The following is a 9658-nucleotide window of genomic DNA, read 5'->3' as shown; positions in this document are numbered from 1 at the left end:
CAGAAGGCGACCAGTGAAAAGCATGCAACCTTCACAAAACTGCTTATGGCCGCTAGATCTGAAGAATCAAGATAAATGTGCCAATTTCTGTTTTTTGTTTTGTTTTTTTTGACAAGGGAGCTGAATAATGCATCCAAATCAGGATGTTTTTGTTTGTGTGTGCGGTAGAAACCGAAAAGAGAGGGATAAGAGACAGCGGAAATGAAAATTAAGCACATATATGCACATCTATCTAATATGCTTCGATCAGTCTGGCACAAAGGTTGTTTTTGTTATGCTAATAAATGCAATCCGCTAAGACAAAAAAAAAAGTATTTGAAGAACAAATAGCTAATGAATAATCATCAACTTTCATGAGAAAGTAGCTCTGTCCCAAATAAGAATAAATGCACACTTACCACAAATTTAATCAGTTTTTAAATATTTTAAAACATATATTTACAGATACATGTCTATATTGAATGAATTATTTAATTACATTTATAACATTTATCTCATTTTATTTGGGATTGTTTTTTCTTTGTCTAAGTGCATTCTGGGATTTCCTTCCCTGTAAAGAATCCATGGTGCTTTAGAATTCACAGACAAAAATAGATAAAAGAGAAAAAATCCAAGATGGTGGACAAGATGATAAATACATATTTGGGAGGCCCAATCACCTCTGATACTAGGAGAAAAGGCCAATGTAAATTGGCGAGTGGAATTGGCATATCCCCAGAATACACAGGTATAAAAGGAGCTGGCATGCATCCACTGAGAAACCACATGACTAAATCAACCAATGACAACATGACACATCCACCAGGGGAGCACATGGCAAGAACACATGAGGGAAAAGGGAATCACATGACAGGAACCATGATCAGAGGCAAATTACAAAATAAAAGACATGGATCACTGAAACTTTATGAAACTTAAAGCTGCAGTCCGCAGTTTTTCCACTTTGTCGCCATCTCTGTTCGAAGTCTGCAATTGCAGTTATTCGCGGAATTAACAACTTTACGTGCGTTGTGCCTCGGCATGGCACAGCGCGGATTAATCCAATGTTTTGAGGAGAATGTGCGGCTGTCAATCACCGCGCTGGTGGTGTGGATACTGTCATTCGCAATCGCAGATTCTACTTTTTGGAAGTATGACCAACATAAGAATTTTCACAGGAAAATGTCATCTGAACAAGTAACATCCACTTTTGTTCTGACCAAATAAGGGGAAAAAAGCATTGCAGTAAATCACGCCGATTAAAGGTGAACTAAGTAACTTTTTTTTACCTTAACTGAACAGCTTCAGAGTCATTGGAATGGTTATATTACTTATTTCGGGTTGAATGGTGGTCGTTTCGCACCCCCCTGGTGCCCGTGAGCGGAAAATACGCACTTGCAACTTTGAGCCGGCGGGCCGCCGGCCGCCGCGTCAGGAAGTCTCGCGTGATATCAGGTCTCACGATGTAAACAATTGCTTTACGGCCAAAAGAAATCTGCTAAAATGCTGTCATTATTGCGCTCCCTCACGCTGTCCGAACCCGAATGAAGAAGACGTTTTAAAGAATGTCCCGTCTGTTTTGATGTCGTTGATCTATAGCCTCTGGTGTCTGAGAATCACCAACGAGTTTTTACAACAGTGTTGTCAAATATCTATTCCGAAGCTGTGGGGGGAGCTCTAGAGAGAAACCTGCGAGCAAAAAGCGAGAATACAGCGAAGAAATCCCGAAGCTACTGAGTGCTGCTTTAAATCTAACGGTCACTTATCATATCATGTCAAACCGTGCAAATTATACTTTGTTCTCAAATTGTTAATGTTAACAACATCAGCATTGCGTGACTACATTTAATGCCCTTCCAATATTTATCCTTGTTTTCGCATGGGCCCGGTTGCAGTCTCTTTTTTTTCTCAGAAGTCCGAAGTCTTTCGCGTTTTACAAAGGGGGAATCTCTAGTTGTCACTGGTTATTGTCGTTTTAACCTTTCTGGATCCGCCATCAAATTGATAAGTTTAATTATATCAAGTGCTGTGAGAAAAGGCTATAAATCTCCACCTCCAACATCCTCATACTCATAGCCTACTAGCCGGGACACCTTCTTAATGTGTACAGATGTGACGCAATGACACAAAGACACAAAAGACATGCTCGAATTTCCTGCGGAACTCCACCAGTACCACTTGAATTAAAAACATTACTACAAGCTTACCGTTTTGAATCGAGCTACGGCAAGCAGATAGTTTTGAACACTGGCTGGTTATGTACTTGCTCAAAAATTTATTTTGGATCATTTTTAACCCAAAAAAGATACGGACTGCAGCTTTAAACAAAACCCAAAACCACGCTACAGATTGCTGGTGTTACGGCGCAGGACAGTGTTCTATCTCCAAGCCTAAGTGCAAAGAGAGCTTCCCCAGGGCATTTCAGCGATCTGAAAGAGCAAGACGGAGAGCGTCTTTTAAAAGATACTTTTCCGTCTGTGTGTTTCTGGGTGTGGTTTGATATTTCTCGTCCTCGGCCATGATCTTTGTCTCAAGTGTTTGGGGTCGCGTTTGTGGGTGGTCCATGTCCTCACTGCGAGAACGTGACCATGGGAATGCTGCGATCGTGACTGTCTTTTCTAGTAAAAGGAGTTACCGCATCTGCTCCTCGTTCCAGTCCTTCTGCAATGCACAAGGCTGTGGCGGCTAGCACTCAGGGCGATCTGAAGGCAACAATGGGAACTTTTCCGCCGGGTAAATCCCCACAGACCTCCCATTTCTCATCTTGCATGCTGCGCCCAGTGGAGTTCCCGGATGAGTACGACATTGCAATCGAAGTCGCAAAGGCTGCCCATGCCAAGTTAAAGGGTAGTGGCCATTCACATTCTCAACTTGCTGATCTCTCTAGCTCACTCTCAAGATTTGTTGTGTATACACAGGGACCTGGTGCTCAGACAAGCTCTACCCAATGCAGAGCATCTCTTTTCTTGGAATAGAGTTGGATGGATTCAGTCGCTATGACAGCGTGTCTCCCTGAAGACATTCAGGGAAAAAACAATAGTTCCACTGAGAAAAAAAATCAGAGGATTCTGAGGTATATGGCATCCTCTGCCGCAGTTATGTTGCTCAAGTTGATGAATATGAATCATGGCACACATCGTGTGGCCATCCAGCCAAATTTGTCATGGCTTATTCAGCACTTGGACAGACCTTGCATTTCTACGGGCAGGGGTTCCCCTAGAACAAGTGCCCATGCATGTTGTTGTCAAAACAGAAGTGTCAAAGACTGGCTGGGTTGCCGCGTGCAACGGTCAAACAGCATCGGGATTTTGGACAGGACCTTGACTGTAGTGGGACATCAACTGCCTCAAGTTTCTGGCAATATTTCTGGCCCTGCAGAGGTTTCGACCATTGATACAGGGCAAGCACGAGTTGGTCCGGACGGACAACACAGTGGCATTAGCGTATATATAAGCAGTCAAGGTGGTTTTGGCTTACGACACGTCCCAAATCGCCCGCCATCTCCTCTGGAGTCAGCAGTGAATTGTGTCACTGCGGGCCACTCAAATTCCAGGTTAACTCAATCGCACAGCAGATGCACTCTTTAAAGCATACTCAAAGAAAGGTCTCTGAACCACATTTGTGCATTCACAGGAAAAGTCAATCTGGTAAATTTGCAGCAATTTACGGTAAATATACAAAAAATGTATATGTTCACAGTAGTTAATACCATTTACTAACAATGAAGAATACTTCTACAGCATTTATTAATCTTAGTTCATTTTAACATTTGAAGAGTTTGGTTCCAAAACACGATAAATACATTTTGATTAATTTGAGTAAAATTTTGTGTTTAGTGTTTTAGATTAATTTGTGTTTTCTTTACCAAGAAGCTGGCTAGATGAAAACCACTATTTTCTATTGCAAACTTTCACATAGCATCTTTGGGTTATAATAACATAAAAAATTTAAATCCAGATTTTGATTTTCGAAGATTTATTATAAAAACTGATAATTTTCCCCCCCAAAATGCAATAAATCCATGACTCTTTTTTTCCCCCTCAAAATGCAAATAATCCACTGAATCAATATAAAAGTTATTTTTCATATTTAAACTGTTGAAAAAACACAACAATACTAATCTTATATACAGGCACTGGACTAAAAATACATAAATTAAATCAGCCATCGCTCCCAAAATGAATTTGGGTAGTGACGGGTCATAATGTTAATGCTATAAATTAATTACAACAATAAACGAAAATTTCATCATGAACAACATCACATTAGACCACAGAAATTCCAAAATGACATTTCCTTTACATTCAACTTCGAAAAGTGCATTCATCTTTGCCATGTTACATTCATTTAGTTGACTACTGCTATACGCTGTATTAAGAAAATCATTAATGGCATTAATAAAAACACGTACTTTGTTATATTAAGAACACTGTAAAGAAGAAAGATTCACATATTTTATCAATTTTATATCACTTGTAGGCCTAAAAGATTTTTTTAAAGATTTTATTCAACCCATAGCCCTGTTGAGCAAGGTCACCACGAGCTATTGATACGTAAAGGAATAGCTATCAATAGCTCACAGTGACCTTGCTCAACAGGGCTATGGGTTGAATAATGCCAGAGTTATGTTTAAATTTTTAAACAATGAATAAAATCATATTCATTTTTAACACACTGAATGAGTTGTCTTGTGCATACTATAAATCCACTGCATTTTTATAATATCTGTGTAAAACTGTGCAAAATAGAACTGTAAAGAAGATTGAAAACTGATTTGCACTATTCTTCTGCATATTGCTGTGGTCAACCTTGGGACGTCGCCGCTGAAGTTTTTTGACCGCAATCAGCTGTAAAATGGCTTGGTCCTGCTCAGTTTTCGTTGACTTTGAGTAAAACAATTGAGAGTTTTTCAAAAGATCCCCTGGGGTCAATGTGTCAGCGTGACAGAAGTTTGATGCTGTCGTGTGAGAACAAGCAACAGCCGGCATTTTTCCTCCTCTTCTTAATCTCCTCACGTCAATGATTCGATTTCAATGGTTTACGTTTCTTCCCCACTGCAGAAACCACCACAGGTTCATCAATGCAAACAAAAAAACATTTTTTTGTTTGTTTGATGATCACAAAGTACAAAGTAGATAAGGAAAACTAGGATGCCGGGTGTATTCAAAGCGCCGCCTTTACTGTTTACAATGCGTGGAATGGTGCGTTGTGATTGGTTGAGCGGATGTATCGCATTCTGCAGAGAAGGGAGACTGGCATTTGTCGCGGTTTGTAAAGAAAAGGAGAAAACATGACAGAATAACACGGCGGATATCGCATTTGACATAAAATAAATTACTTTTCAATACCGACCAGATACAATACTGATTTGTGCGGGAACAAATTTTTTTTTAATGCCGTTTATCGCGTTTTGGAACCAAACTCTTAATTTACTAATACTACATTTAAAATCGAAACTTTGTGTTAACATTAGTTAATGCACTATGAACTAACATAAACAATGAATTCAATGAGATTTCTATCAAACATTAACAAAGATTAATACATGCTGTAAAAAAAATACTGCAAATTTTTTCATGTTTTAAAATGCATTAACTAATGTCAACAAATTACCTTACTACAAAGTGTTACCATAAAATCTAACTTAAAAAAATATTTTACCCAATGTGTGTTTACAATGCATCAGTATCATATTATCAGCATGCTAACGCTAAACTTCACCTGAGCAGCATAATTTGTTCCAAATTCAAGATCCATTGTTCACTTAATTTCTTTGTCAGTTAGAATGCTGGATTAAAAGGCAGCTCACTACGTTTTGGAGCAATAAACTCAATCTCGAATTAAACTTCACTGAGTCATGAAATGTAGTTTGTGTGCTGCGTACTTAGGCGCAAGTATTGTACTTTGTTGTGGCCAATCAGGCCTGGATAATTATCTCCCACTCAATCATGGCAATTGATTCACGGGATACTGGCTCCACTCCTAGAATTTCACTAATGGTGCAGGCTACTCCGACACGCGGTCATAAATCCTGTGAGGAGGCTTCCCGGGTCACATAACGCGGGGTTTGGGAGTGACAGGGAGAGGCGCAAGGAGGTGGGTAACATGCACGCTCTGCCAGCTCACTGCAGAGTCTCCTGGCATGATGACACCCTAGAGGGAATGAGGTGGAATGGATGTAAAATTTGTGCCTGTAATGCTGCAAAATGTCTAAAAGGTCTCCCTCCCAAAGGCTTTGAGCTTTTTCTGTACTCTTACTTTGGACTCAACCTGATTTTAATGGTACTTTTCAAACTGCATTTCTATTACTATAGCAGCCCCTTTCCAATGGAAAATTTCATGTTAGAAGTAGGGAAAAAGCACCAAAGGAATAGCAAAAAGCGACAATAAGGACTGCCCGATGGCCCAGGGCCAGTGTGAACGACGCTCGGGAAAGGACAGTTGACGGAATTGTCACTTACAATTCGTGCCAGTTTTTGCATGTTTTTAAGCATTGCCAATTTAAATATTCAACCACAAGACGACCTGAAAGAGAACTCAATTTGGTATTTGAGCACTTTGCGAAAACTTTTCTTTGCGCACACATGGAAAGCTGCCTCTCAGACAGCATGCAAATACTCATCTAGCACTTGAACTGAAAAATTAAAAAAAAAAAATTTCAAAATGCCCATCTTGGCGAGTATCCCAATAAACAAAAATAAAAGTCAGTTATCAAGTAAATGTAAAGAATCAATAAAGACAACGCATGTGTATCAGTATATTGGATCCGTGCATTCGCTCTTAAAAGGACAACAGCCTAATATTTCAGCTTCTGTCTGTTTTTAATGTTAATCAAACAACAAAAGACAAAGAAATATCATTTACTGTTTTGTAACTTTAATAAAGATGAATCTACATTTAATTTATACAGTGAAGACTATGCAGTGTTATTTTACATGTGATTACTTTATTTACTGTCTGTACCTGAAAAATGAAATGTCACTGGCATCTAAAATTTCTGTCATAACCTTCAAAAAGAACAAAAACAATAACTATTTAATTCGATTTATTTATGTGGTGGGGCCAGTGAAAACTTTGGCAGGGCAAATGACAGATTTACTGAAACACAAAGAGAACAGGGGCCTTTATCACGAAGCCGGTTTGGGTGGCCGGCATACCCGTCAACACTCCCGTTTTTTCCGGGATTCTCCCGTTTTTCACACCCATCCCGTTTTATTTCTCCCGTAATTTGTTTGGACCAAACCTCGTTATTTGATAAATCACATCAATATATTATTCCAAAGTTGTCCAGTTGCCATATATTGTATAAAACGCATCCTATCAACAATCAAAACATCATACGAATTTCAACCCATTTGTGATCTCAACCTGGCAACCTACACTACAACCCAGTTGCGCTGTTGATGTCTGCACAGGTAGTAGACGCAGGAAGTTAAATCAAGCATCACTGGTAGACGACTCAGTGGCAAATATTTAACGCAGCATCCGTTTTTTCTGTCATCCGTTGGCTAGCGTTACATTATATGATCACGCTCTTATTCATGCAAATGCTTTTAAACCATTCAAGCGCGGCTAGACAAAGAGAACAAGCTGTCTGTGACTTACACAATAAGCACAGAAAGACGCGCACCAGAATCAAGTTATTTCAGCTTGAATGAACAATAACACACGCAATTATGCCAAAATGTCCATTTTGTCAAATATCCTCATAAGAGCAGTCTTAAATTTGTTAAATAACGTCTCAAATGAACACAAAGAGTTGTTAGAAAATGAGATGCGTGTGAGATCTATGTCTCTGTCAGCAGCCACTAATGCTGTCTGTCATTAATGTTAATCAAAGAACAAAGGGAACATAGAAAATCACTCACTGCTCTTGACTTAATACATTTTGTAGCTTTAATAAGAATTTAACTATATATAAGTTATGCAGTGCAAACTGTTTGATAATTTTATTCAATTTCTGTATATTTCCTACCTAGGTAGGATAGGGCACAGGTAAATATGACATTTATTATAATGGGTTTATGTGAGGATTGTTTTTAAGTTCACTTAAATTAAAAGTTGTTATTTTTTTAAGCCTTATAAATATTAATTTGTTATTTCAAGTGTCGATGAACTGTTATTTCATTGAGTCATCAGTATCTGTATTATTATCGGAGATACTGGCCTTTCATTCATAAAAAATATGCCATAAGTCTAATTCATGTTTATTTTTATTGAATAATATGTGTTTATTTATGTTGATATCTGTGCAATTTATGTGTATTTGCCTCTGCCATCCAGCACCCCCCATAAAAGTAACAAAGCACAAAGCTTATTGCGATTACTGGATGGGAGGCATGCTAATGGCAGGAATGTCTAGTGAAGTTTTGTTTCAACTGAAAACTGAATAGACTAAAAGATCTCAGTAAAAATAAGATAAAAGCTATTATTTTCACTTTAAAAAACGATGATCAGGGCAGATTATATTCTGTCAATCAAAAGAGAGTAGGAAAAACGTGTCAGACTGCAACTCATACTGTGTGTGAAGAAAATCTCTCTTGTATTGAATGTAGGGCTGTCAAAGTTAACATGACAAAGCATTAACAGTTAAAAAAAATTCTCTCAAAATCTGTCCATTTTATCAAAATTTGACACGTGACGTGACAGATCACTGTAGCTTCTCAGTTCAAGCGGCAGCGTGAGTCATATATATGTATACATACATATACATTCATACAAACTAGAAAAATATCAGCAGGTCAGGAAACATGAACTCAATTTGAGGCCATGTCTAATAAATTTGATAATCCAGTGGCAGGAAGACGGCCAGAGAGCAGGAGACGGGATGGGAATGGAGCTGTTCTGACATCTCCAGTTGGTTTTTAGCCGTCTAAACCCTCTTTTCTTCCAGAGTGCTCTGGTGTTTGGGTCAGATGGGATTAAGAGATTAGATGAGTAGTAGCTAATTGCTAGTGCTGTGTAATTAACACAGGGGTCAAAAAAACTGACCTCTTCTGCATGTCACAACAACTTTTGAACTAATCAATCGATGCCCGGGGAGTAACTAAATAAAACTTAACTTTCGTGTGACATTTCAAAATAGTTTTTTCTAGCTACTATTTACAACAAAGTGGTGTAGTATGACAAAACACTAAATTCACATGATGTTTGTATGCAACACATGATGTTTGTCAAGCAAACTAATCAAAGACAGTCTCCAAAACTGTCCTCTCTCTCATAAAACTGCAGTGATTTGAGTCCCTGCGTAGCATTTCAATCTAGTTAAAATCTATGGTTGTTTGTCATTTTATGATAGTAAAAATCACCACTTCGATTACAGTTAAAAAATTAGTGGTTGAAGTTTTTTTTTAATGTTTTTGAAAGAAGTCTCTTATGTTCACCAAGGAGGCATTTATTTGATCAAAACAGTACATTTACATTTATGCATTTGGCAGACGCTTTTATCCAAAGTGACTTACATTGCATTTCAAGGCACACATTTACATTTATCAGTTGCTTTCCCTGGGAATCAAACCCATGACCTTGGCGTTGCAAGCGCCAACGCTCTACTGTTTGAGCTAAAAGTAATATTGCAGTAATATAACAGTAATATCACTCTACTGTTTGAGTAAAACAGTAATATTGCAAAATACAATTTAAAATAACTCAATTATATTTTAATATATTGTAAATATAT

General features: G+C 38.1%; 1 protein-coding gene and 1 long non-coding RNA gene across 2 annotated transcripts in view; both read right to left on the bottom strand.

Moving 5' to 3' along the window:
- The window catches only part of LOC309488560, a 10577-nt gene extending 2006 nt beyond the window's left edge, over nucleotides 1-8571 (bottom strand). The window contains exons 1-2 of the long non-coding RNA XR_014202184.1: nucleotides 1736-8571; nucleotides 1-1249 (exon numbers count right to left, since the gene is read on the bottom strand). The exon at nucleotides 1-1249 is cut by the window's left edge and continues 2006 nt beyond it. This is a non-coding gene — a long non-coding RNA (uncharacterized lncRNA). The remainder of the gene's footprint in view (nucleotides 1250-1735) is intronic.
- wdr18 (WD repeat domain 18) overlaps nucleotides 1-9658 on the bottom strand; it is a 92138-nt gene that overhangs the window by 20725 nt on the left and 61755 nt on the right. The gene's annotated exons all lie outside the window — the stretch shown is intronic.

The sequence above is a fragment of the Leuciscus leuciscus genome, assembly GCF_965113295.1.
Source record: "Leuciscus leuciscus genome assembly, chromosome: 23".
NCBI lineage: Eukaryota > Metazoa > Chordata > Actinopteri > Cypriniformes > Leuciscidae > Leuciscus > Leuciscus leuciscus.
This window is presented reverse-complemented; position numbering and strand designations above follow the sequence as displayed.